The sequence below is a fragment of the Papio anubis genome, chromosome 5 (genome assembly GCF_008728515.1).
Source record: "Papio anubis isolate 15944 chromosome 5, Panubis1.0, whole genome shotgun sequence".
In the NCBI taxonomy this organism is placed as follows: domain Eukaryota; kingdom Metazoa; phylum Chordata; class Mammalia; order Primates; family Cercopithecidae; genus Papio; species Papio anubis.
This window is the reverse complement of record NC_044980.1, coordinates 140,811,822-140,839,340: the sequence shown is the minus strand read 5'-3', so window position 1 is coordinate 140,839,340 and position 27,519 is coordinate 140,811,822. Positions and strand designations below refer to the sequence as shown.

The 27,519-nt window shown below is 37.4% G+C and overlaps 1 long non-coding RNA gene across 1 annotated transcript; it reads right to left on the bottom strand.

Annotated features, from left to right (window-relative positions):
* Positions 1–14,584: 14,584 nt before the first annotated feature.
* Positions 14,585–24,493, bottom strand: LOC103885489. The gene is made up of 3 exons (XR_004183849.1): positions 20,052–24,493; positions 18,407–18,449; positions 14,585–17,166 (listed from the first exon to the last, which is right to left on the bottom strand). It is a non-coding gene; the product is annotated as an uncharacterized LOC103885489 (long non-coding RNA).
* Between the last annotated feature and the right edge of the window lie 3,026 nt (positions 24,494–27,519).

The window sequence follows — 27,519 nt, the reverse complement described above, 5'->3', positions numbered from 1 at the left end:
TTGAACTAACATTGGGAGAAGACAATAAGTAAGATTAAAGGATTATATCTTCCTCAGGGACTCCTTAGTCTATGGTTTTGTCATCATCTATTACACCCAGTCTAATTCCAAAAACTACAGCTTAGGGCTTTCTCACTGAATTCCAGCCTCCCTAGCTGTGAAGTAATTCAATTTATGTGTTCCAATTTCACCTCAAACCCACATCTTCAAAACCCATTGCCTCCTCCTGTTGTCCAGAGTAGATTCTTATCACCTTTCAGGGATGCAAAATCTTCTGGTGTCACAGGATTGATCTAAGGCTCTACTACTGTCCTTCTGCAGAAAGTCTCAGCTCCACTGCCCAATGGTTAGAACTTTCATAGTCCACATCATTCTGATGACCAATTATACTTCCACCACAGTACTGATAAGTGGCAACAATGCTTTATCCCTCACAGAAAACCCACTAGATACCACGCAAATAATCGGTCCCATCCAGGCTGTAGGATTAAGCCTTCTGCTTCTCAAAGATTTTAGGGAAGCCCTAGGATAGCATTAACCAGACTTGTACATTCTTCTGCACTGGTCTTAACCATTGGTTTGGATAACCAGTTATTTGGACTGACCAAGATGGTTTTATGGCCTTAACCTTCCACTGGGCTCAACTGAACTGTAGATAAGCTTCTTAACTCTAGGCCCCTAACCTCCTTTTTTGTGGAGCATTTACTTTAGAATATGTAACTCTAATTTCTTTATATATCCATTTGAGCTCTTAATCCTTTTAGAAGCCTCTTGCCAGTTTAACAACCCAGGACTGTCTTTCTCAGTGGCCTGGGGGACGTCCCTTTGAAATGTAATCATTAAGGCAAATAGTGCCTGTATCTACTAGTTTCTGTGGAAGGAGTGTACAGAGCTACCTTTGAGGGTGGTAAGCAGCTTGCTCCAATTTGCAAAAACACCTCCTATCATAAAGATATGAGCTTATTTTTGCTTTGGATTAAGCCAATTAGCAAACACAGATGGCCTATGATTCCCCCCTAATATCCTCCAGTAGTTGGCATTAGCTCACCCCAACCTTTAAAAACCCTCCCATTTCCTTTGTTTCAGTGACTTGAGTTCAGGTTGAGTTCTGGCCTCTCCTCCTGATTGCAATAACCTTAAATAAAATCATTCTTGCCTGTTTAACTTTGTCTTTTACAGTGTTTGCTTCAGAAGAACCACCTCACACACCAAATAACAGATTTTCTTATCTTTTCTCTTTGGATAGCATGAGCAACAAAACAAAAACTCAAAATATTTTCTGTTTTGTTTTATCTTTACTTTTCCCCTAACTCCTTTAGAGGGTGTGTTAGTTCATTTTCATGCTATTGATAAAGACATACTCAAGACTGGGCAATTTACAAATAAAAGAGGTTTAATGGAGAACTCACAGTTCCACAATCATGGTGGAAGGCAAAGAGGAACAAGTCACATCTTATGTGGATGGTGGCAGGCACAAAGAGAGAGCTTGTGCCGAGAAACTCTTGTTTTTAAAACCATCAGATCTCAGGAGACCCATTCACTATCACGAGAGCAACATGGGAAAGACTCGCCCCCATGATTCAATCATCTCCCACTGGGTCCCTCCCACAACACGTGGGGATTATGGGTGCTAAGAGATGAGATTTGGGCGGGGACACAGAGCCAAACCATATCAGAGGGCCAATATTTAACCTTGTATAATCCAAGTGTCAACTTCTCTACCTTTCAGATATGCAATTCTTCTAGCATAAAATAAAAATGCTATTTCTTAACCTTACTCCCTGTCCTAAATTATCTGTTTATGTACCCTTTTGTGTCATTCTGAGAGCCTCTCTCAACTACCCAGTCACTGCCCTGCTGGTTCCTGCTGGCCAGCTCCCTGGTTCCAACCACCACCATGGGCTACTACTCCCTGTCCATTAGGATTAACCAAGAGGTGGAGCAGAGAAAGCCACCCTAACCCTTCATTCTCCCTAAAACTCCTGCCCCTGGATGTACAAGGGTACATATTTTCTTTACGAAAAAGGTAAGGAAAGGGAAATGTATACATATATACTAAACTTATAAGTATAAACACAATATAACAAATAATATCTAATTATATATCATAAAATGATAATAATATGATAAAATTATTTAAAGAGAATTATCAAGAAGGGGGAAAGTTAAAAAGCTGTAACCTAGAGATAAGTTTCCTCAGAAATGAGAAGGAAAATAAGAAATCCTCGAAGTAGGCATTGATGGAAAACTCACCTGGGTCTGAACTGATTCTTCTTTCTTCCCATTTATGATCCCTTCCAAAGAGTTACTTGCTTCTCTCCACTTCACTCTGGGACAACAAATTCTGCTCACAATATCTTATAGGATATCTAAGGGGCAGAGCTTTGGCCGTCTAAAGCTGCGGAAGCAGTTTTGGGACTGGGTAATGGGAAGAGGTTGGAACAGTTTTGGAAGGCTCAGAAGAAGACAAGAAGTTGAGGGAGAGTTTGAAACTTCCTAGAGACTTGTTGAATGACTTTGACCAGGCAGAAGTCTGCTGCAAGAGCAGGGCTCATATGAAGAACCCCTATTAGGGTAGTAAAGAGGGGAAATGTGGGATTGGATCACCTACACAGAGTCTCCACTGCAGCACTGCCTAGTGGAGCTGTGAGAAAAGGGATACTATCCTCCAGACCCCAGAATGGTAGATCCACCAACAGCTTGCACTGTGATCCTGGAAAAGCTGCAGGCACTCAACACCGGCCTGTGAAAGCACCCAAAGGTGCTGTACCCTGCAAAGCCACAGGGGCAGAGATCCCCAAGGCCTTATGAGCCCATTCCTTGCATCGGTGTGGCCTGGATGTGAGACATGGAGTCAAACAAGATTATTTTGGAGCTTTAAGATTTAATGACTGCACTGATGGATTTGAGACTTTCATGGGGCCTGTAGCCCCTTTATTTTGGTTGATTTCTCCCTTTCAGATTGGGTGTATTTACCCAATTCCTGTATCCCCACTGCATCTTGAAAGTAACTAACTTGTTATTTATTTCTCAGTTTCATAGGTGGAAGGAACTTGCCTTGTCTCAGATAAGACTTTAGACTGTGGACTTTTGAGTTAATGCTGAAATGAGTTAAGAATTGGGGGACTCTTGAGAAGGGATGATTGTATTTTGCAATGTGAGAAGGACATAAAATTTGGGAGGGACCAGTGGTTAAATTATATGATTTGGATTTGCCCAAGTCTTATGTTGAATTATAATCCCCAGTGTTGGACGAGAGACCTGGTAAGAGGTGATTGGGTCATAGGGTCAGATTTCCTCCTTGCTGTTCTCACGATAGTGAGTGAATTCTCATGAGCTCTGGCTGTTTAAAAGTGTGTGGCACCTCCCCACATCTCTTCCTCCTTTTCCAGCCGTGTAAGATGTGCTTGCTTCCCCTGCTTTCTTTTCCCACCTTCTACCATGATGCTAAGTTTTGTGAAGCCTCCTGAGCCGTGCTTCCTGTACAGCCTGCGGAACTGTGAGTCAATTAAACTTCTCTTTATAAATTGCCCAGTTTCAGGTAGTTTTTTATGGCAGTGCAAGAACACGCTGATACCACAATCAAGAAAATTCAAAAGCCTCAAACACAAGCAAGGAAACAAAAATGTGCTATCTGTAATCTATACACCTCTTCCTAGGGGAAGCACATTGATCTTTACCCTAGATTTAACCTTCAAGGAAGAAAACAATAATTCACCATCTGCGAACTGTCCACCTCTTCTAAGGAGAAAATAAGTTTATATTCTTTCAACTTTCAGAAGGAGCCCTTTCAGGCCTGCCAGAATAAGAAAGGAGCTAAATATCACTACAGTGAATATTCTATCAGTTTCATTTTTAATGTTTTTGAAAGACCATTTTAATGAGGACTTAAACTCTGAGATAAGAATCTTTCATTTCCCTGGGTTCTAAACTGAAGAATAAAGGCAATATTCTATTCCCTTATTTTCTTGTTTTATTTCCATCTCCTGCTATTGACAACACTACTCTCTTAAATCTATTTCTGAATGTCCTTATCTCCTGGCAGTCTCCCTGTCTGTTTCTGTGTCTCTATGTTACTCACCTCTAAAAAGACTATCCACAAAGGTAGAAATTGTCCTGGACATCACTGTATCCATAGAACTTGGTACAAGATCTGACAACAGTGGTAGCAAATACCAATAACTCAAACTGTGTTTCAGCCTTTCCTTTCATTACTTCCTTGGGCACCAGTCTCCTAACATATCTTTTTTATCTTTTTTTTTTCTGAGATAGAGTCTCACACTGTAACTCAGGCTGTAGTGCAGTGGCTCAATCTTGGCTCAATGTAACCTCTGCCTCTTGGGTTCAAGTGATTCTTCTGCCTCAGCCTCCTGAGTAGCTGGGACTACAGGTGCATGCCTCCACACCCAACTATTTTTTATTTTATTGTTAGTAGAGACAGGGATTTGCCATGTTGACCAGACTCTCATACTCCTGACCTCAGGTGACTCACCTACCTCGGTCTCCCAAAGTGCTAGAATTACAGGTGTGAGCCGCCGCACCTGGCTACTCCTAACATATCTTAATAGGACTGTCTACTGGTTTAGAATTTCAACCTTGCAAAGTAATAGCTGATGCATATACACCCACAAGAGGTGTATGAATCATTGAAGTGTATAAAAGGTTGCAGCACCCTGAGAGAGAATGTTCTTGACTTTCTGCAGTGCTAGAATAAAAATGGCAACACCTACCTCCCTTACTTTTGTTTTTTTCTTTCCATCTTGCTATATACTTCTTCCCAATAAATTCTTTAATTACATATATTAAAATCTTCTGTCATGTGTGATTTTGGGGCTTTTATTTTTGGTAAGAAAACTTATCTCCATACATTTCAATATGTCTGCATCAGTGCCTGATCGTCCCTAAATGTTAAGAGGTTTTATATATTTATATATAATCTATAATTTATAGATTGGGCTTACTTAATACATTTAAATATTTATAATTCATAATAAGTATCTAATTATTTACCTTTAAATGGAAACAGTTAGTATATTTACATAAGCTCTGATTTTCTCTTAACAAATTGCTCCCAGTATTTTTTTTAATTATACTTTAAGTTCTAGGGTACATGTGCACAACGTGCAGGTTTGTTACATATGTATACATGTGCCATGTTGGTGTCCTGCACCCATTAACTCATAATTTACATTAGGTATGTCTCCTAATGCTATCCCTCCCCCTACCCCTACCCCACAACAGGCCCCAGTGTGTGATGTTCCCCTTCCTATGTCCAAGTGTTCTCATTGTTCAATTCCCACCTATGAGTGAGAACACGTGGTGTTTGGTTTTCTGTTCTTGCGATAGTTTGCTGAGAATGATGGTTTCCAACTGCATCCATGTCCCCACAAAGGACATGAACTCATCCTTTTTTATGGCTGCATGGTATTCCATGGTGTATATGTGCCACATTTTCTTAATCCAGTCTGTCATTGATGGACATTTGGGTTGGTTGCAAGTCTGTGTTATTGTGAATGGTGCCACAATAAACATACATGTGCATGTGTGTTTGTAGCAGCATGACTTATAATCCTTTGGGTATATACCCAGTAATGGGATGGCTGGGTCAAATGGTATTTCTAGTTCTAGATCCTTGAGGAATCACCACACTGTCTTCCACAATTGTTGAACTAGTTTACAGTCCCACCAACAGTGTAAAAGTGTTCCTATTTCTCCACATCCTCTTCAGCACCTGTTGTTTCCTGACTTCTTAATGATTGCCATTCTCACTGGTGTGAGATGGTATCTCATTGTGGTTTTGATTTTCATTTCTCTGATGACTAGTGATGATAAGCATTTTTTCATGTGTCTGTTGGCTGTATAAATGTCTTCTTTTGAGAAGTGTCTGTTCATATCCTTTGTCCACTTTTTGATAGGGTTGTTTGTTTTTTTCTTGTAAATTTGTTTGAGTTCTTCATAGGTTCTGGATATTAGCCCTTTTTCAGATGTATTGAGGACTGTGCCGAGGGTGGTGGAGAATGAACAGACACAAAAGACAAGGACAAACAGAGAACATGGCGGCCGCACCCAGAGCCTTACGCCTCACTCCATAAACCCCACGTCAGCAGAAAGAACACAATGCAAAACAAACTTTCTTTACCCAGATGTAACCACCTGCTTAGTTCCTTGTCTCTATGCTCTTCCTTATTTGTCTGCCTTCTTGGCGCCTACGGGAGTTCATTAAAAGTTCAATTGGAGATACTGTCCTTGAGCCCTATCTATTCTCAGCATACTGTTTTCAAGGGCCCCTGCACAGATGAGTAGATTGAAAAAATTTTCTGCCATTCTGTAGGTTGCCTGTTCACTCTGATGGTAGTTTCTTTTCTGTGCAGAAGCTCTGTAGTTTAATTAGATCCCATTTGTCAATTTTGGCTTTTGTTGCCATTGCTTTTGGTGTTTTAGACATGAAGTCCTTGCCCATGCCTATGCCCTGAATGGTATTGCCTAGGTTTTCTTCTAGGGTTTTTATGGTTTTAGGTCTAACATTTTAGTCTCCAATCCATCTTGAATTAATTTTTGTATAAGGTGTAAAGAAGGGATCCAGTTCAGCTTTCTACTTATGGCTAGCCAGTTTTCCCAGCACCATTTATTAAATAGGGTATCCTTTCCCCATTTCTTGTTTTTGTCAGGTTTGTCAAAGATCAGATGGTTGTAGATGTGTGGTATTATTTATGAGGGCTCTGTTCTGTTCCATTGGTCTATATCTCTGTTTTGGTACCAGTACCATGCTGTTTTGGTTACTGTAGCCTTATAGTACAGTTTGAAGTCAGGTAGCATGATGCCTCCAGCTTTGTTCTTTTAGCTTAGGACTATCTTGGCAATGCAGGGTCTTTTTTGGTTCCATATGAACTTTAAAGCAGTTTTTTCCAATTCTGTGAAGAAAGTCATTGGTAGCTTAATGTGGGTGGCACTGAATCTATAAATTACCTTGGGCAGTATGGACATTTTCACAATATTGATTCTTCCTATCCATGAGCATAGAATGCTCTTCCATTTGTTTGTGTCCTCTTTTATTTCATTGAGCAGTGGTTTGTAGTTCTCCTTGAATACATCCTTCACATACCTTGCAAGTTGTATTCCTAGGTATTTTATTCTCTTTGAAGCAATTGTGAATGGGAGTTCTCTCATGATTTGGCTTTCTGTTTTTCTGTTATTGGTGTATAGGAATGCTTGTGATTTTTGTACATTTATTTTGTATATTTATATAAACTCTGATTTTCTCTTAACAAATAACTCTCAATATTTTTTAAAAAAAGATTTTTCTAAAAATGTAGAAACCATTGTCTTTGTTTGCTGGTACTGCACCTTTCTTATTATTTTATCAACATATTTTTGACTTAGAAAGTATTTGTTATTAACTTTAAGATCCCTACTTTCTTTCTTTTTTTTTTTTTTTTTTTTTTTTTTTTGTTTTTTGCTCTTGTTGCCCAGGCTGGAGTGCAACGGCGTGATCTTGGCTCACTGCAATCTCTGCCTCCTGGATTCAAGCAATTATCCGGCCTCAGCCTCCTGAGTAGCTAGGATTACAGGCATGCACCACCACGCCCGGCTAATTTTGTATTTTAGTAGAGACGAGATTTCTCCACATTGGTCAGGCTTGTCTCGAACTCCCGATCTCAGGTCATCTGCCCGCCTCTGCCTCCCAAATTGCTGGGATTACATGAGTGAGCCACTGCGCCTGGCCAAGATCCCTACTTTCTTAAAAAATTTCACAAAAGAGTATTCTGTGATTAGGAATTATTTCACTTATACCATATGCTTGTAATAAAATCAAACAGCATGAATATCAAGGCTCATTTGGTTAAATCGGAAAAATACAATTACAAGTTATGATTGACATTTTTGTCTAATATCAGCTTCAGGTTTCACTTTACATCTCAATTTTGTTTTGGTTGCTGTTATGAACGGAATTATATACCCCTTAAAATCATATATCATGATCCTAATACCCAGTACATCAGAATGTGACAGTATTTAGAGATAGGGCATTTAAAGAAGTAATTAAGGTTAGATTAGGTCATTGGGGTGGGCCCTGATTCAGTATGACTGGTGTTCTTGTAAGAAGAAAAAACTGGGATAAAGACAAGCAAAGAAGAAAAACCATGAGAAGGCTCACGAAGAATATCGCTATCTATAAGCCAGAGGTAAGTCAACCCTGCTGACACCTTCATCTCTGACTTCCGGCCTCCAGAGCTGTGAGCAAATTTCTGTTGCTTAAGCCATGTAGTCTTTAGTACTTTATGATGACAGCTCTGGCAAATTAATACAGTTGCATGTTTAGAACACTTAGATTCACAAAGACAAACAGTTGAACATGTTTTTAAATAGTTCCTTTGGCTTTTCTGAAGCACTTTTAAATTACATTGACCATAAGTTTCATAGAGAAATGGTAGATTTGTTATTAAATTTCAAAATTAAATTATTTATATGGTAAAACACATAGAGCAAAATATTAATGGCAAAATTTTGGAGGTGGGTATATGAGTTTTGCCATAAAATTCTTTCAACTTTTCTGTATTTTCTGGTATTTGATAATAAACTGTTGAAAAAAATTAAACAACTATGAATATCACTCACTTTCATTTATTGATCAGAAATGGATTTGGAGAAAGTTAATGAGTGCATTCTTGACCAACTGAGATCTTCATGATTTAGAGAAAAATGCAATACTTTTCAAAAATATTTTATAACTTGAGAATTTTAAAAATCTTAAAAGCAGTTATTAGCTATCACTAGTAAATACTCATTCAGCCCATTGAAGAAGTCAAATTAAATTTCCCTTGCATGTCTAATTTAAATTATAAATTTATTGCTATAAATATATCAAAAATTTGTAATATTGTGACTAGCATTGAGCTCATTGAGCTTAACAAAATTATCAACAAGACATAGAAGATAAAACAAATTTTATTTGAACATTTTTAATTTTAAGTAATAATACCTTGAAATGTCTTCCTCAGGTTAGTCAGCTACAGATCTCTGTTGACACTTTTTTCACAGGGCGTTTAAGTTGGAGGCTGGACAAGGCAAAATACTCACAGGGCTAGGAATAAATGAAATTACTCATATTGACAGGTAGGAAGGCTGGTGTAGGCAAAATAAGCTATCACCATAAGCAGAAGATACTCATAGAAAGAAGGAGAAAACAGAAAAGAATTTATATCCTGGAAGAGATAAAACAATAAATTAAGAGAATAACAATTTGAGGTCAGAGGGTACTATGTCAGGGAGGAGACACTATGTAGGCTGAATGTGCTTATCTGGGGCCAGGGCTAGGAGAAGCAGACAAGGGGATTGTTTTCTTGGTATACAATCCCAAAGACAGAGGAAGGAATATCACTGATACTCTCAGCAGTGAAAGCTCTTAGTGTTTGAAAAAGTATGTTCAATGAGATCACTTGGACTCGGGAAGGGGAACATCACACACTGGGGCCTATCATGGGGAGGGGGGAGGGGGGAGGGGGGGGGGTGGGAGTTGTGCCTGATGCCTAAGACGAGTTGATGGGTGCTGATGAGTTGATGGCTGCAGCACACCAACATGGCACAAGTATACATATGTAACAAACCTGCACGTTATGCACATGTACCCTAGAACTCAAAGTATAAAAAAAAAAAAAAAAAAAGAAAGAAAGAGTGTGTTCAAATTTACAAGAAAAAAACAAAAAACCCCATTAAAAAGTGGGCAAAGGGGCCAGGTATGGTAGCTCACGCCTGTAATCTCAGGACTTTAAGAGACCGAGAGGGGCGGATCATGAGGTCAGGAGTTTGAGACCAACCTGGTGAACATAGTGAAACCTCATCTCTACTAAAAATACAAAAAATTAGCTGAGTGTGGTGGTGGGTGCCTGTAATCCCAGCTACTTGGGAGGCTGAGGCAGGAGAATGACTTGAATCCAGAGGCTGAGGTTGCAGTGAGCCAATATAGTACCACTGCACTCTAGCCTAGGTGACAGTGTGAGACTCTGCCTCAAAAAAAAAAAAGTGGGCAAAGGACATGAACAAACATTTTTCATAAGAAGACATTTATGCAGCCAACAAACATGAAAAAAAGCTCAATGTCACTGATATTAGAGAAATGCAAATCAAAACCACAAACCACAATGAGATACCATCTCATGCCAGTCAGAATGGCAATTATTAGAAAGTCAAGAAACAACAGATGCTGATGAGGCTATGGAGAAAAAGGAATGCTTTTACACTGTTGGTGGGAATGTAAGTTAGTTCAACCATTGTGGAAGACAGTGTGGCAATTTCCTCAAAGACCTAGAACCAGAAATGCCATTTGACCCAGCAATCCCATTCCTGGGTACATACCCAAAGGAATATAAATCATTCTGTTATAAAGATACATGTATGTGTATTTTCATTGCAGCACTATTTACAATAACAAAGACATGGAATCAAGCCAAATGCCTATTGATAATAGACTGCATAAAGAAAATGTGGTATGTAGACATCATGGAATACTATGCAGCAAAAATAGGGAATGAGATCATGTCCTTTCCAGCTTTTTCACATTCAGTATGATGTTGGCTATGGGTTTCTCATAAATGGTTCATTATTTTGAGGTATGTTTCTTTAATACCAAGTCTATTGAAAGTTTTTAACATGAATGTGTGTTGAATTCTGTTAAAATACTTTTCTGCATCTATTGAGATAATCATGTGTTTCTTTTCTTTAGTGTCATTTATATGATAAATCACATTTATTGATTTGCATATATTAAATCAGTCTTGCCTCCCAGGTATAAGGCCTACTTGATCATTTTGGATACATTTTTTGATGTGCTGCTAAATTTGTTTGCCAGTATTTTGTTGAGGATTTTTGCATTGGTTATCTAAATTTTTGTGGGGTCAGTGGTAATACCCCTTCATTGTTTCTAATTGTGTTTATTTGGATGTTCTCTCTTTTATTCTTTATTATTCTAGCTAGTGGTCTATCTATTTTACTAATTTTTGTTAAAAAGCCAAATCCTAGATTCATTTATCTCTTAAATGATGTTTTTTGTGTCTCAATCTCTTTCAGTTCAACTCTGATTTTGGTTATTTCTTGTCTTCTGCTAGGATTGCGGTTGGTTTCTTCTTGGTTCTCTAGTCTTTTTTAATTTTAATGTTAAATTGTTAAATTGAGATCTTTCTAAGTTTTTGATGTGAGCATTTAGTGCTATGAATTTCCCTCTTAACACTGCCTTAGCTGTGTCACAGAGGTTCTCATATGTTGTATCTTTGTTCTCATTAGTTTCAAAGAATGTCTTGATCTCTGCCTTAATTTCATTATTTACCCAATAATCATTCTGGAGTAGGTTGCTTAATTTCCATGTAATTGTGTGGTTTTGTGTCATTTTCTTAGTCTTGATTTCTAATTTTATTGTGCTGTGGTCCAAGAGAGTGATTGTTATGATATCAGTTATTTTGCATTTGCTGAGGATTGTTTTATGTCTGACTTTGTGGTCAATTTTAGAGTATGTGCCAGGTAATGATGAAAAGAATGTATATTCTCTTGTTTTGTGTCGAGAGCTCTATACAGGTCTATCCCTTCCATTTGGTCTAGTGTTAAGTTCAGGTTCTGAATGTCTTTGTTAATTTTCAGCCTCAATGATCTGTCTAATACTCTCAGTGGGGTGTTGAAGTCTTTCATTATTATTATGTGGAAGTCTGACTCTCTTTGAAGGTCTCTAACAATATGCTTTATGAATCATGGTGCTCCTGTGTTAGGTGCATATATATTTAGGATAGGTCTTCTTGTTTAATTGAACTGTTTACCATTATGTGATGCCCTTCTTTGTCTTTTTTGGTCGTTGTTGGTTTAAAGTCTATTTTGTCTGAAATTAGGATGGCAACCCCTGCTCTTTTCTGTTTTCCATTTGCTTGGTAGATGTATTTTGAGCCTATAGGTGTCATTGCAAGTGAAATGGGTCTCTTGATGAAAGCATATGTTGTGTCTTGGTTCTTTATCCAGCTTGCTGTGTTTTTAATTGGGGCATTTAGCTTATTTAAATTCAATGTTAATATTGACATGTGTGGATTTTATCCTCTTGTCATGATGCTAGCTGGTTATTATGCAAACCTGTTTCTGTGGTTGTTTTATAGTGTCATTGGTCTGTATACTTAAGTATGTTTTTGTTGTGACTGGCAATGGTCTTTCCTTTCCATATTTAATGCTTCCTTCAGAAGCTCTTATAAGGCAGGTCTGGTGATACCAAATTGCCTCCTCATTTGCTTCTGTGAAAAGGATCTCATTTCTTCTTTGCTTATGAAGCCTAGTTTGGCCAAATATGAAATTCTTCATTGAAATTTTCCTTTCTTTAAGAATGTTGAATATTGGCCCACTATCTCTTCTGTCTTATAGGGTTTCTGCTAAAAGGTCGGCTGTTAGTCTGATGGGCCTTCTTTTATAAGTGGTGTGCCCTTTCTCTCTAGCTTCCTTTAATATTTTTTCTTCTATTTTTGAAATTGGAAAATTTGATGATTATCTGTCTTGAGGAAGATATTCTTGCAAAGTATCTTACTGATGTTCTCTGCATTTCTTGAATTTCAATATTGGCCTCTCTAGCCAGGTTGGGGAAGTTCTCATGGATGATATCCTGAAATATGTTTTCCAAGTTGTTTCCATTCTCTCCATTTATTTCAGGGACACCAATCTGTTGTAGATTTGGTCTCTTTGTAATCCCATATTTCTCAGAGTTTTTCTTTATTCCTTTTTTTTATTCCTTTTTTTTTTTTTCTTGTTTCTCTATTCTTGTCTGACTGTCTTATTTCAGAAAGCCAGTCTTGAAGTTCTGAGATTTTTTTTCCCTCAGCTTGGTCTATTCTGCTATTAATACTTGTGATTGCATTATGAAATTATTGTAGTATATTTTTAACTCTATGAGGTTGGTTATGCTCTTTTCTATACAAGATATTTTGTCTGTCAGCTGCTACATTGTTTTATTGTGATTCTTAGCTTTCTTGGATTGAGTTTCAACATACTCCTGCATCTCAATGATCTCCCTTTTTATCCATATTCTGAATTTTATTTGTGTCATTTCAGCCATCTCTGCCTGAGTAAGAACATTTGCTATAAAACTGGTTCAGTCATTTGTAGGAAAGAAGGCAGTCTGGCTTTTTGAGTTGTCAGAGTTCTTGTGCTGGTTCTTTCTTATTTGTGTGGGCTGACGTTTCTTTAATCTTTGAAGCTGCTGTCCCTTGGAATTTTTTTTTCTTCTATTCTATTTTATGACCTTGAGGGTTTGATTGTGTATATAAATTGGATTCAGTCTCATGGCTTCATTATTGGAAGATTTTAGGGGGCAAAGGCTCAGCTACCAACTGCTGGATTTTCTGCTCTAACTCTGGGGGACTGCTATCAGGCCCCAACTTTGTTCTCTGGCTCCTTGAGGTTAGAAATTCATTATGCTGGGGATGGGGATCAAAGTGCTTCCAGACCACTGGTCACCACACCCTGATTTGTGGTGATAGCCAAAGCAATTTGTAAGGTGAAGGTGGCAGGACCTGTCATTGTTCTCATGTGCCAGCAGTAGTGGCAGCAACAACATGGCAGGGTGCATGCTCATCAGCTGCAGAATGGTGCTAGGGGATACCAATAAAGCAATGTGGGGTGTGGCTGTGGACCTTGGGGAAACTGCAGTGGGGGAAGGGAGCAGGCAGGCTGGTGCATGTCTACAGAGACTGCTGTCCTGGTCAGGTGCAGTCTGCCAGTACAAGAGCTATGTTGAGGGTCTCCAGGGCACCAAAGTCTGCACTGCAAACAGACACAGCAAGGCTGGGACCCCAAGGTAAAGCCAGCAGACTAAAAGGTGCTCAGGTTGACTGGTCCTGTCTGATGAGCAAGACCTCCCTAAAGAGTTTAGGTCTGGCAGTTTCCCCAGGGCTAAAGTCTCCTACAGGAGCAAGTTGAGCCTAGGAGTATGCGCATCCCTGGACAAGCTCCACTACAGATGCTCCCACACCAAACCCTCTGGGCTCTACACCAAGTGGAGTGCTGCCCCTAACACTTCACTAAGCAGCTCTCCCTGCCAACTCAAATGTCCATGGTGGTTGAGGGGTCTTGTCCCACCAGGATTCCAGAAGCCCATCGTCAGTACAGGTTGCTCCTTGCCAGTTTAACTCAATCATTCCCCTAGAGTGGTTGGGGGCTGGGAATGAATCTCAGTGTGCTGTACAGTAGCCCTGTGCAGGGTTCCCAGTAATTTTTTTCTTTATAAATTACTTAGTTTCAGGTATTCTGTTATAAGCAACACTAAATGGACTAATTGCAGCCCTCAAAGAAGAGGAAATTCTGCTTCCAGGCCACCTTCAGAGTTGAGTAGCAATGTCAATACACCTCTGGGACTTCCAGCCTGCTGCTCTGTCTTGCAGATTTTGGACTTTCCAGCCCTGTAATTGTGTGAGCCAGGGACTTAAATCTTCTACTCTGTTGCTCTCTCTCTCTCTCTCTGTCTCTGTCTCTTTTGTCTCCCTCTACACACACACACACACACACACACACTCTCTCTCTCTCTCTTTATTATGTATTATACATTTATATATTATATATATTATTATATATCAGTTTGTTTCTCTGGAGAACCCTGACTAATAGAGACTAATACAGTTGCATTAATTCTATCATCTTGCCACTTGTTTTCCATTAGTCCAATCTATTCTTCTTCGTTACTTCCTTTTTATTTTCTTTTCCTTCTTTGGACTGAAGTTTCTTTTTTTTTCTTTTTTAGTTTTTTTTCTATTATTATTCCATTTTATTTCCCTTATTGGCTATTTAATATTGTTTTAGGGTTTAAAAATATGCAATCTTAGTTTCTAAGACCCCAAAATATATGTATTCTCACTGTGTAAGTCTAAATGGTATATCACTTTACTTACAGTATAAGAAATTCATAATAGAATACTTTCATTTCTCCTGTCCAAGTACCATCCTTTATGCATATAAAAAAAGATAAAAATAAAACTCTAGTAACCTAGCTGCAATAAACTGAATTGTGTTCCCCAAAATTCACATATTGAAATTCTAACCCCTAATGTGACTGTATTTGGAGATAAGGCTTTTAGGACTTTATTAAGGTTAAATGAGGTCACATAATGGTGGGCCCTCAATCTAATAGGATTGATGGGCTTGTATAAGAAAAAAAGATAACCCTCTCTTTCTCTTTTTTTTTTTCCTGTCTCTGTTTCTTGTCTTTTTCCCACCATCACCCACATCATGTGAGGACACAGTGAGAATGAAGCCATCTGCAAGCCAGGAAGACAGGCTTCACGAGGAACTGAATTAACCAGCACCTTGATCTTGGACTTTTCAACCTCCAGAGTTTTGAGAAAATAAATTTACATTGTTTAAGCCATGCAGTCTGTGGTATTTTGTTACAACTGAGAAACAAGTAGACTGATTGATATAGTATGTCATTAACACCTCATATCTTTCTTTTTGTCTTGATTAAACGTCTAATAGTATGGTCCTTGTGACCTTGTATAGTAATTAACTCCTTAAAAGTATGTCTCTCTCACTAGTCTGAAAATTTCTTTATGAAATGGATTCCTCTTTTGCCCATTAGTATTGCTTTTCCCCACACAAAACATTGTTTTACCCTTCATAACTTTTCTATATGTGTTGCTAGAACACACACACACACACACACACACACACACACACATATCTCTACAGCATATCTGGCATGTATTTAACCAACCTGTGTTTAAAAACCATGTGCTCTCCACAGTTAATTTACAGGGCATTACTGTGTTCCAAACTTATTATTAGAAAATTCTTTTCTTTTTCAAGGTGCAATATCTATCTTAGCAAGTTGAATTAATTCTCTGGGTGCTTTCTATGGCATGCTAGATGAGAAAATTCTGGAGTTTCTCTCTCATGATGGTTTTGAATATATCCTCATCTTTCCCACCTCCATCATATTTTCCTGAGGCCTTTTCAGTGACTTCAACATTTAATCAATCAGATCTTGTTTTTAATGTCCCCATCCTTTCAACATAATGCCTTCTTTTGCATGTTCCCATATGTGACTGAGTCGTCTTTAAATGATGACACCTAAAATTTATGTTATTACTGGTCTGTTCTGATTAGTGTATAGTATTTTGGATTCTCATTTTCTCCAGATCTAAATGTTTCACTCTTCATTAGTGTGCCAAAGATAATATGAGACCAATGGACAGGTCCGTCCTCTGACTCATGTTTACTTAAAACAATTGAGTCTTCTAAAAATGATATGAGCATATTCTCCTCTCACCATTATGTGTATAATATCTAGTTCCCAATTTGTGTAGAAATAGAGAGAATCTTTCCATATGATTTTTAGCTTAGGAAAATGACCATAGATATTCCTCTTAAGAGAAGAATCACATCCACAGACAGGCCTGATAGTCAGTTTCTTGCTGAGAATATTTTATTGAAGACTCAAATCCATGTTTGTACCAGATTATTGCTTGCCTCCTCAGTCATCCATGACAAACTGGTTATCTAAGTGAAATCTGCCAAAGGAGACTTGATATCCTTAAGCATCAGGGAGATTCAGCACAATCCATAATTTTTCAACCGAATTGCACCTCGGCTCCTCCTACAATAAAAGTTATTATTATTATTTTTTAAAAAGATGGCTTTGGAAATATTAAATGAAAAGTTTCATATTTTAGATTAAGCCAGCTAGATGAGTACATGGCATTAAAAATGAGTAATTAATCACTAAACTTTAACATGGTAGAAAAGAGACTTTTCATGGTAGTAAGAGCCAGAGTCAGAAGCCAAAGAATCTGTAAATTTTTCTGTTAGCAGCCACTTAGTGATGTTGACCAAATTTTTTATTTTCTTAGCATCAATTTTTTTCCTTATATATTTTCTTCCTCCTTTCCTCTCTCTTTTCTTCTTTTATTTTCTTTATTTTTGTAAAATATTATGATAATAATCACAGTCTTATGCTTCATAGTAGCATCTAGCCTGTTAGGAACAAAGATTGTTTCTGGCTATTTCTGTGAGAGGCTAGTTTTGCAAATAATACATTAAATTCAGCACTTACACAACAGCATTGCAAAAGATACATCTGTTGGAATATACATTTCCATCGGATCCACAGTGAGGTTTGTAGTCCATGGTACACACCTCAGAATACCCGGTACACTGAATCTGCCCCATCGGAAACAAACAAACAAACAATGTTTCATCTTTCAAATCATTAAATCATAGGAAACAAACTTTTAAAAGATCTTAAAAGACCATTCATTCCAAAATTCCATATGCAAAAAATATAGCTGCTGCAGCTTACATACTCTGTCTCCACAAGGCTGGGAGTCTTGTCACAGCTAGGGAAAGCTCAGTCCAGTTTAGGCCCTCCCTCTCACTAATTCCTTGTATCTAAGTGGTGAATACACCCTGTGGATTCTATCTGGTACTTCATTTCTGAGTCAGTCCTCTCCTCATCATGCTGTCATCCACTTTATTCAGGCCCTCAATATGTCTTGTTCAAATGACCCCAATTTTCTGCCAATTCTCTGCCCATTCTCTATGCTTATCTGAGGTTTCAGTCACTCTCCATACTGATGCCAGACTGATCTTTTAAAAAGCAAAATAGATCTTACTCTTCAAATACTTAACTGATTCTCCATTAGGAGATAATCCTCTCCTGACTCATGCTTATCTCTTCAGGTTTGTCTGCAATGTCTTCCTCATCTTACTCTAATTAAACCTCAGGACTGAGTTCCCAAGTATTTCCTGCCCCTGGATACCTTTGTGCTTTTGCTCTTGCTGTTTTCCTATCTTGCCTGACCTTTGCCAACTGTATGCATCAGGACAACTCCCACTCCTTCTTTAAATGTCATTTTAACTACTTTTAAAACAGTTTCGTGATGATACTTCTCTTTCTCACCCATCAACTTTGGTTAGGTGCCCATCCTAAAAATGAACTGTCTTTATTGTCACATCTCCATGTTTACAATTATCTTATATCACATTTTAAACTCCATTAGAATTATTGACACTCCACACACAAAGCTTTTTACCCCTGAATTAATTGTGTCTACGCTTGTTTTTAATTTTTTCATACTTTATTTTTAACTTTTTTATTGTTATAAGAGTGTCTTTGAGCTCCTAATTTTCCTTGAAATCCTCACCTTTTAGTTAATTGCAATGTTAGAAAATAACTACATGGATAGCAATATATTCCAATTAAGGGCTATGAGTTAGTTTTGTGAACTCTTCCTCTGCTATATTTCATATCTGCTTAGGTTGGCCAGATGCCTTATCTATGAATATAAATAGTCATACGTAATTTTTAGAATAAGTATTTTTTAATAGTTGTTTTCTATGAAAGTGAGGCATATTATAATATTTTACATTAAGAATTAATAAAATTTCTACATATACTTACACATTCACCTTCATGAAGTTTCCTGGGTTGAAATTCTTGATCTCTGGAAGAGAATATTTTATTGAATGTATAATGTTATAATTTGAGATTTCATAGTCTATAGAGTAAAATAGTCATATGTTATTTCTTTGTTGTCTGACCTAGACTGATAATGAGAAGTTCTTGCTGAATTACTGTCCCAGTTGGTTAATATTGATGGTAAACATCTTTAATATATGAACATTTTTGAATCAAGTAAGAATATAAGAACATAAAATCAACACTAAGAGTAGATTGAGCATTTTTTTTTAAAAGCCTGTGAATATTCGATGAGAATCTAAGGCATAATATAGTGTGAAAACATTCTTAACTTTGGAATTAAGAAAAAGAAAATACGCCCAAATCTTTCTCTGCCACTTAAAGTCTATACAATTTTGGTATAGTCACTTCTTTCTAAATATTGGATTTCTGCTCTCTAAATACAGGATATTAGATAATATAATTTTAATCTCTTCTGGTTTCATTACTGTATGAGCTAACATGTACTGAGAGACCTTATTCTGGATAACACTTGCTGTTATACTTGACTTCAAATTTTCAAAAGGACTAGAAAATAGGAGAAAAGAAGGAAGAAAAATATAAGAAAAAAGGAGCATACTTCTATAAGGCACTCTGTGTTGGCCGCTTAGCTAAGATTTGGCATGCTTTATCACAGTGAATCCTAAATTCTATTATAATTTCTGTCTTAGAGTTAAGAACACTGAAGCTTGTAGTGACTTGGGTATTTGCATAATCTACAAAGTGCAGTCTGGATTCTAATCCAAATGTTTGACACCAAAGCCCATGATTTTAACCATGAATCATAAAGTATTGAATTCATACTACTGGAAGGCTGGTAATAATCTTTGTTTCATTCTTCTAAAGTCTCAGATCTTGTTAAAAGTAAAGACTTAATATTAAACTTGTAGGGCTAGTAGTGGTGGGGATATGCTGATTCCAACTATTCATTTGTACTATCATTCTCTTCCCTCAACTTTTCTGGATGATCATGAGAGGAAACACAAGTTCTTAAGGATAGATCAAAGTCATATATTTCCATATAAATTCACAAGGCTTTATGTGTCTATGGCTAACAGCCTAAATAGAAATAGCTATCCTCAAAATTCTCCTGTGGAGGAAGAAAAGTGTAGGAGATTCATGAAAATGTGACCAATATATATTTCCTGCTTGAGACTGTTTCCTTAAATGTAATATGGGTATCAAATGCTTATAGGTAACAGCTAATACCCCAAAGATAGCATATAATGTGAATGAGAATTTGGTTGAATAACAAATATATTATATATATATGTGTGTGTATATATATAATATGTGTGTGTATATATATGTACAAAAGTAATTGCAGTTTTTGCCATTACTTCTAACAAGTACACACACACACATATATATTTACATACGTAAATCCACATATACACGTATATGTATGTTTCTTTAGAGATATAGCTAAGCTTTTCATTTTCATAACTTTAACAGAGCAATGTCCATGGGGTATTGAAGAAGCACACAAAAAGTGGCATTTGGAAAGACCAAGAAGATTTTGGTCAGTGCGGGCTTTGTAATCATAAAAAAAGAAGAGATGGGGCTTCAAATTGAGTATAACACTTACTGGTTTACCATGCACAATGTGCATTCATTACTGTAAGTTTTCTGATCTGTGCCACATATTGGTCTCCAGTCTCTTGGGCATGCAGTCTTTAAGCCTTTAATGTATCTGGAACAGTTCACCTGCAGTTGGAACAAAAAATAATGTCCTGTATTCCCATTCTTAAATTCTATTCTTGTATCAAGATGGTGAAGGGGAAGGAAGTGGAAAGAGAACTAGCCTCTTCAGCTTTTCAATGAACACATCTGGAAGATCTTCTATGAACAGGGTGTTGTGCTACAGAAATAAACAGACCAGAACATGCCCTAAATAATAAGGGAATTTTTTGTTTAACAAGGAAATATCAATCTCTCCTTTAAGGGTTCTAATGAAAGTCTAAAGGAATAAGGAATGTGAAAAATGCTCAGAAAACTTAAAATGCCATACAAAGATAAAAGTTTACTTTATCTGCAATTCTTTTACAAAGAGTTTCCTTGTGCAAGCTTTAGAGAAGGAAATACCACCAGGAAGGTGCAGAGCAGACATATTTTTACCTCCAGAGGAATTACACAAGTTCACTGTGAGCCAGTTTAGCTGCTTTCACAGCTCTATTTGCACTTTCACTATGACTTCATTTTTACAAAGACCACACAGAGACAGTTGCACTCACCTTTGTCCCTTTTGTTTGATCACCAGAAGAGAGTGAAGCAAGAGTCAATTGAAGAGGAGGAGTTGGAGAAAGAACAAATTGCACAGTTAGAATTGAAAGCTAAATCCCCATTGTTCACGGTAACCAAAACCCACTTCCCAGCAATAATCCTTGCCCAGCCCAGCCCTAAAAGAGGCCATTTCTTTATGAAAGCCCAAACTCAGGATCAAGATAGAGATGTATGTGGCTCTGCTTTAAAAAAAAAATCCAGTAAGGAAAGCTCTGCTTATTAAGAAAGGGCTGTCACAGATGTCCAAGAGTTCCTGTAGGCATTCCCCCAATATGTTGGGATGGGTTATAGTCCCAAAGCTTTATAGGTCGTTTCTGAAAGGACCTGAGGCATCCTGATCAGGAATGGAACATACAGCCACAATCCTTTTATTCCTCTCCTCAGTCTCTCTTCCTTACACTAAAGATCTGACCCATCTCACTTTTATTAATCAGGTCAATTCAAACAGATGCCTTCTAAATTTTCTTTAGTTATTAACATTTACAATTTAATGAAGGCTGAATATATTACAGTTAACATAAATGCGTGACTATTGGAAAGAAATCCTGACTTGCCAGATAGAGAGGTAGCCCAGGCAGTGGCTGCTAGAGCAAGGATGGCAAAAGCAGTGAAGCCCTTCATAATGATGATAAATGCCAATGATGGAGATATGCTGCTCTGAGCCAAGGAGTCCAGAGAGAGACGAGTGGTCTATCCCATATAGGTATAAATACACACACAAGGCAGGGTACCTCCCACATCCAAGACCAACATTTTCAATGATGATTGTCTGTTAACTCAAGATAGGGTATTTGCTTCATTTGTCAAGGAAAACCACATGCCAAGCCACGTGGCATTTCAACATGCCAAAGGTCATGTTGCAATTTGATCTCTAATGTGGAAATGTTGGGAGTGAGGCGTACTGGGAGGTGTTTGGGCCTTGGAGGACCCCAAAATATATGCATTTTTCATGAATAGATTAATGTCCTCCCTTGGGAGTGAGTGGGTTCTCACTATTGCAGGACTGGATTAGTTACCAGAAAGCAGGTGTTATAAAATTGAGTTCAGCTTCCTAGATTGTCTCTCTTCCTTGCTCTCTTACCATGAGATCTCTTTGAACATGCCACTCACTTTTATGCTTCTCCACCATGTTTTGACCCAGAATGTAGCCTCACCAGAAGCCAGTCAGATGTGGTGCTATGCTCTTGAACTTAGCTTGCAGAACAATGAGCTAAAAAACCTCTTTTCTTTATAATTTACCTAGCCTCAAATATTCTGTATAGCAAAACAAAATGAACTAAGACAGCTAATCTGAGGGTAAGCATCCCTACCAGAAGTTCCGGAGTAAACCCTTAGAGCTGGAGCTCATCCAGCTGCTTCTTCTGAGTGTATAGGAATAGCTCCTGGGTAAAGAACGATGTGACATTTCCTGTTCAACTCCTCAATGCCTGTTCTATAAACAAGGGCTAGAACATAAGCAAATATGTTTAAGTGCTCACTTTTAGAGATAGTAGCAGTACAATTTCTGGCAACTTTTTTTACTTAAAACTATAGGAACAAAGTCGATTCCAAAGTAAGAATATAATGGCTGACAACCTTTCATTGTATAACTGACCCTATGGATTTCTTTCATGTAAGTCAAGGCATCGGAATTTACTTTTTATCACTAACCCCATTGCTATATGTGGATTAAATCTGCAAGTGTACTTTCTTCTACCTCATATCCTGTAGATATAAAGTTGAAATACTCTATAAATAAGCAGAAGTGACCATTTCTGCAGATAATCGACAATTTTCTAAGATCACTGAATACAAATTCCATTCCTTTTGCCAGAAAACACAATCAGATAGACAATATTATTTATACAGAGAACACATGACTAGGATTCATAAGGCTAAAGGATGTGGTATAAAGAACATGAGATTACAAGCCATTCATCTACATTTTTATTTCTGATTTACACACATTTAGGTTTGCTCAGAAAATCACTGTTCCTCTCTGCTTCAGGCTCTCCATATGTTAAGGATATTGGAGAAATTATCTCTAAGTCTCTGCCAGTTCTGTCACTCCAGGATTTTATCAGCCGTAAAGAAATACCTTTTCCTGATTGAGATCTTTGTCAACTACACATTACATACTTAGCAAACAAAAAAAATTAATTAGTTGAAAGTACAATGTTAATTACAAAAAAAAAAAAGACACTTAACAGGATACTTGTTCTGGGGTCATGCTACTCTTTGCCCTCCTTTTTAGCTGCAACTTATCTAATATTTCTGAGAACCACCTCATGATTATAGCCTTCTTGAGGGAGAGATGGGAACATTTCATAAGTTCACATTTCATGGAACTAGCTTATTTCCAACAATACAAACTGTTTCCATCAGTGCTAACAATTTTTAATTTGTACTTGGAAGAGAATGCAGAATTCGTAAGTTCTTTGAAAAATAAGTTCCCTTCTCTATCCTTGTAGAGGCTTTATGTTACTGATCAGAACTGAGTGTCTGTCCTAAATATTACTCCCTTTTAACATTCTTATCTTAAAGGTCTAAGTTTGCTCAACCACTTTTAATGAGCAATTGCTTCATGCCCAACATTGCGATCAGCTGTAGGGATAAAAACAATAATAAACTCTCTTGTTTTTTAAAGAAGTCACATTCCATTGAGACAGACCAACTTGTAAATAACTAACTAGTAAACAGTAACAGTAATATAGGTGCAATATAGGTGTAAGGACAGAGTGTTATAGGAGCATAACAAAAGAATAAATAATTCACATTCATATGGGGAAGTGGGTCATGGAAGGCTTTTAGAATAAAGCAGCATCTTTACTGAGATGAAAAAAATAGTATAGAGTTTGGAGAGAAAATTTCTCCAGTGGAAGGAAAAAGGGGAAGAGAAGGAGCAGGGATGGATAAAGTGGTTATGTTAGGAAGAGGGGACATGTGGAAACAATTTCAAGAAAATCATTCAAGTGTAGATGGGAAGGAGAGCAACACAAATGTTGAGGCTGAAGAGGTAAACAGAGAACTCGTGTGTCAGGAGAAGCCACTTCAAAGTTTTAAGCACAACACCATCAAATCCTAACTTCAGGTAATTACCACAGGGGAGAATGAAATGAAGTAGAAGAGAGTACAGCACTGAGATCTGTTATAAAGCTGTTGTAGTCAATCAGGAAAGAAGGATGATAGCTGGAACCAAATGTTTATCAAATTTTGTGGTTACATGAAGGATGAAAGGGAAAGACGAAGACAAGGAGAATGCATAGATTTCAGGTTTGCCTAGTTTTGCTTTGTTCTTATGAAGTTTGGCTGCTGAGTAGAATTTTTCAACCAATTTGAGTTGGGAAATTGAATAGATTTGTGTTTTGGAGAGGTCATTTCAAAACAAACAAGTTGTAAAAGATACAGCCCTTGTGTTGTTCTCCTTCCCTTCTACACATGCCCCCTCTTCCTAGCATAACCACTTTATCCATTCCTGGTCCTTCTCTTCCCCCTTTTGTTCCATTTTAGAATTTTTGTCTCTCCAAACTCTATACTAATTTTTTTCATCTCAGTAAAGATGCAGCTTTATTCTGAAAGTCTTCCATTACCTCGTTCCCCTACGAATGTGAATTATTCATATTACAAGCAAGTATATTGCAGAAGGATATTGCAAAAGTCTGCGGAAGTGATAAAGAGGGTAGAAAATACATGTTAAAAAACAAGGTAGAGGCCGCATGTGGTGGCTCATGCCTGTAATCCCAGCACTTTGAGAGGCCAAGGCAGGTGGATCACCTTAGGTCAGGAGTTCAAGACCAGCCTGGCCAACATGGTGAAACCCTGTCTCTGCTAAAACTACAAAAAATTAGCTGGGCGTGGTTGCACGCGCCTGTAATCCCAGCTACTCAGGAGGCTGAAAGGAGAATCGCTTGAAAGTGGGAGGCAGAGGTTGTAGTGAGCCAAGATTGTGCCACTGCACTCCAGCCTGGGCAACAAGAGCGAAACTCCGTCTCAAAATAATAATAATAATAATAATAATAATAATGTAGAATGCAAGGTGTCCATGGACTTGAGAAATAGTTAAAAGCACTGCAGCAAATTAAAATAAAGTACCTAGAATGACCTGCAGGAAGACGGCACATCATCCCTCAAAATAATCCAAGAAAAACTGTTACATGGTCAAATGAAAATTCCATCACGAAAGAAAAATATTTTAATTGATGTTTTTTTCCAGGCACCTATCAAAAAGTGACAGTCTTTCTCTCTGTTCTCTCTTCATGCTTGAAGAATGATTTATTGTCATATGCTATTTATTTAAAACCTTAATTTCAGTACTGGAAAGAAAAGGGGATCTCTGTGCCAGGATGGTGCCCAGGAAAGAACAGGATGTCCTATTCTGCTTCTTTCTACAAAAAGAACTGTTTGGGACATCACTCATCATTAGTAAGGTCCTCAGCGAGTGTCATTTGAGGACTCATTCACAATCTAACTGGGTTAGATATTAGAGTAACCTTGGTCAAAGTCAATCAAGAAGACCACAACTACACTAGTTAGCTCTGCTGCTCTAACAAAGTACCAGAGGCTGGGTGGCTTAAACAACAAAAATGTATTTTCTCACACTCTGGAGATGAAAAGTCCAAGACCTAGGTGCCAGAAAATTCTGTTTCTGGTGAAGGCTCTCATCCTGGTTTGCAGGTGGCTACCTTTTTGCTCTATCTTCAAATGACCTTTCCTTGTGCACATTCAGAGAGAGATCTCTGGTGTTTCTTCCTCTTTTTATAAGGACACCAATTCTGTTAGATTAGGGTCTTTCCTTTATAATCCATTTAACCTTAATTACCTCCCTAATAGCTCTATCTCTAAATACAGTTACTGTGGGGGCTAGGGCTTAACCTGTAAATTTTGAGGGAAAAATATTCAATCCATAAAATAGCACATAGATTTGGAGTACAAATGTGAGCTTCTCTATGTGTTTTTCTTGATTTCGAGTACATATTAAGTTTTATATAAAAGTGGAACTTTAAAAATTATCACTGTTATTATCATAAAATGAAGAATGTTGTTGGTGTTTGAAGGTGTGGGAAGGGGCAAAGAGAAGACAAGTTGCAAATAAGGATGAGAGCCAGACATTCATCCATTGCTGAGCTAGTTGTTCTACATCAGGGAAACTACAGCCCCAGGGTCAGATCCAACCCACCATGTGCCTTTGTAAATAGAGTTTTATTGGTACATAGCTGTGGGAACATGTTTACATAATATAAATTTATTTGCATTTGTTTATACAATAGCAGCAACAAAAGAGGTTATATATTCCACAAAACCTGAAATAGTTACAATTTGGCTCTTCACAGGAAAAGTCTGGAGATCTATAGTCTAGACAAGTGCTCTCTTTAGTTTATTTCTTTTTTTTTTTCTTTAATACTGTGTTATAGTACTTAATCCATTTTATTAGAGTGAAAACTAGGTACAAATAAACAACAGCAAATCCTGATCCAAGATATCCACAGGACATGAGTGCTTATTTAAAGGAAAAGATTAAAAACTGGTGAAGAAAATGGTATGTTTCAAGAAAATTAGGAGCAATGTATACTTTTGCATTTTCTAAAATTATTATTTTTTAAAATTTATGTGTCAAAGATATTTTTGAGGTTAAAACGGAAAAAAATCTCAAGGAAATTAATTGAATTAGAGAGTTTATTGAATAGGCAAATTCTGACAACTTACTGTTTTTATATTAATTAATGATAAGCATTTATTGAGCACTTAATGTATATGAGATCTTCAGTTTGTGGCATTGATAAACTATATAATAGAATCCTCCTTGTAACCTGTAAGGCAGAAATTATTAGGCCCCCTTTTATAGAAGAAATGAAGACCCAGAGCGATAAAGTAGCATTTTCGTTGTCATAGAGTTAGTGAGTGACAAAGTCAGGATTTGAGCTTAGATCTGCTCAGTTCCTAAGTATCTGCCCTATTGTGGGATGGCAAATACCTGGTGTTCCTGCCTTTGTTACTTCTGCCCTGTGCTTATGACAGGAATTACAAATCAAATACAGAATTATCTGCTGTTGGTTCCAGAAGTAACTTGATGTTTTGTTTCATTTTTAATTTTAGATTCAAAGAGTAAATGTGCATGTTATCATATGGGTATATTGTATAACGGTAGACTTCTAGTGTACCTATCACCCAAATGGTGAACATTATATCAAATAGGTAATTCTTCAACCCTCATCCCTCTCCCATCCCTCCTTTTGGAGTTCTCAGAGTTTAGTATCTATGAGTGCCACTTATAACTGAGAATATACAATCTTTGATTTTCTGTTTCTGAGTTAGTTCACTTAGGATGATGGCTTCCAACTCCATCTATGTTGCTGCAAAGGACAAGATTTCCTTCCTTTTAATGGGTGCATTGGATTCTGTGGTGTATATATACCACATTTTAATCCAAGCAACTGTTGATGGATACTTAGGTTGGTTCCATGATTTTGCCACTGTGAATTGAGCTGTGATAAACATCCTAGTGCAGATGTCTTTTTAATATAATGATTTATTTTCCTTTGGTCAGATGCTTAGTAGTGGAATTGCTGAGTCAAATGGTAGTTCTATTTTTAGTTTTTTGAGATGTCTCCATACTGTTTTCCATAGGGTTTTAAATAATTTATATTTTCATCAAGAGTGTGTAAATGTTCTCTTTTCTCCACATCCTGAGGTATTTCTGATGCCTGAAAGAAATGGGAAGGCTTCAGGAGGACTTCTAATATGAGAAAATAAGGAGTTTGAAAGGGATAGATCTCTGAAAACCCTTAATGCAAAAT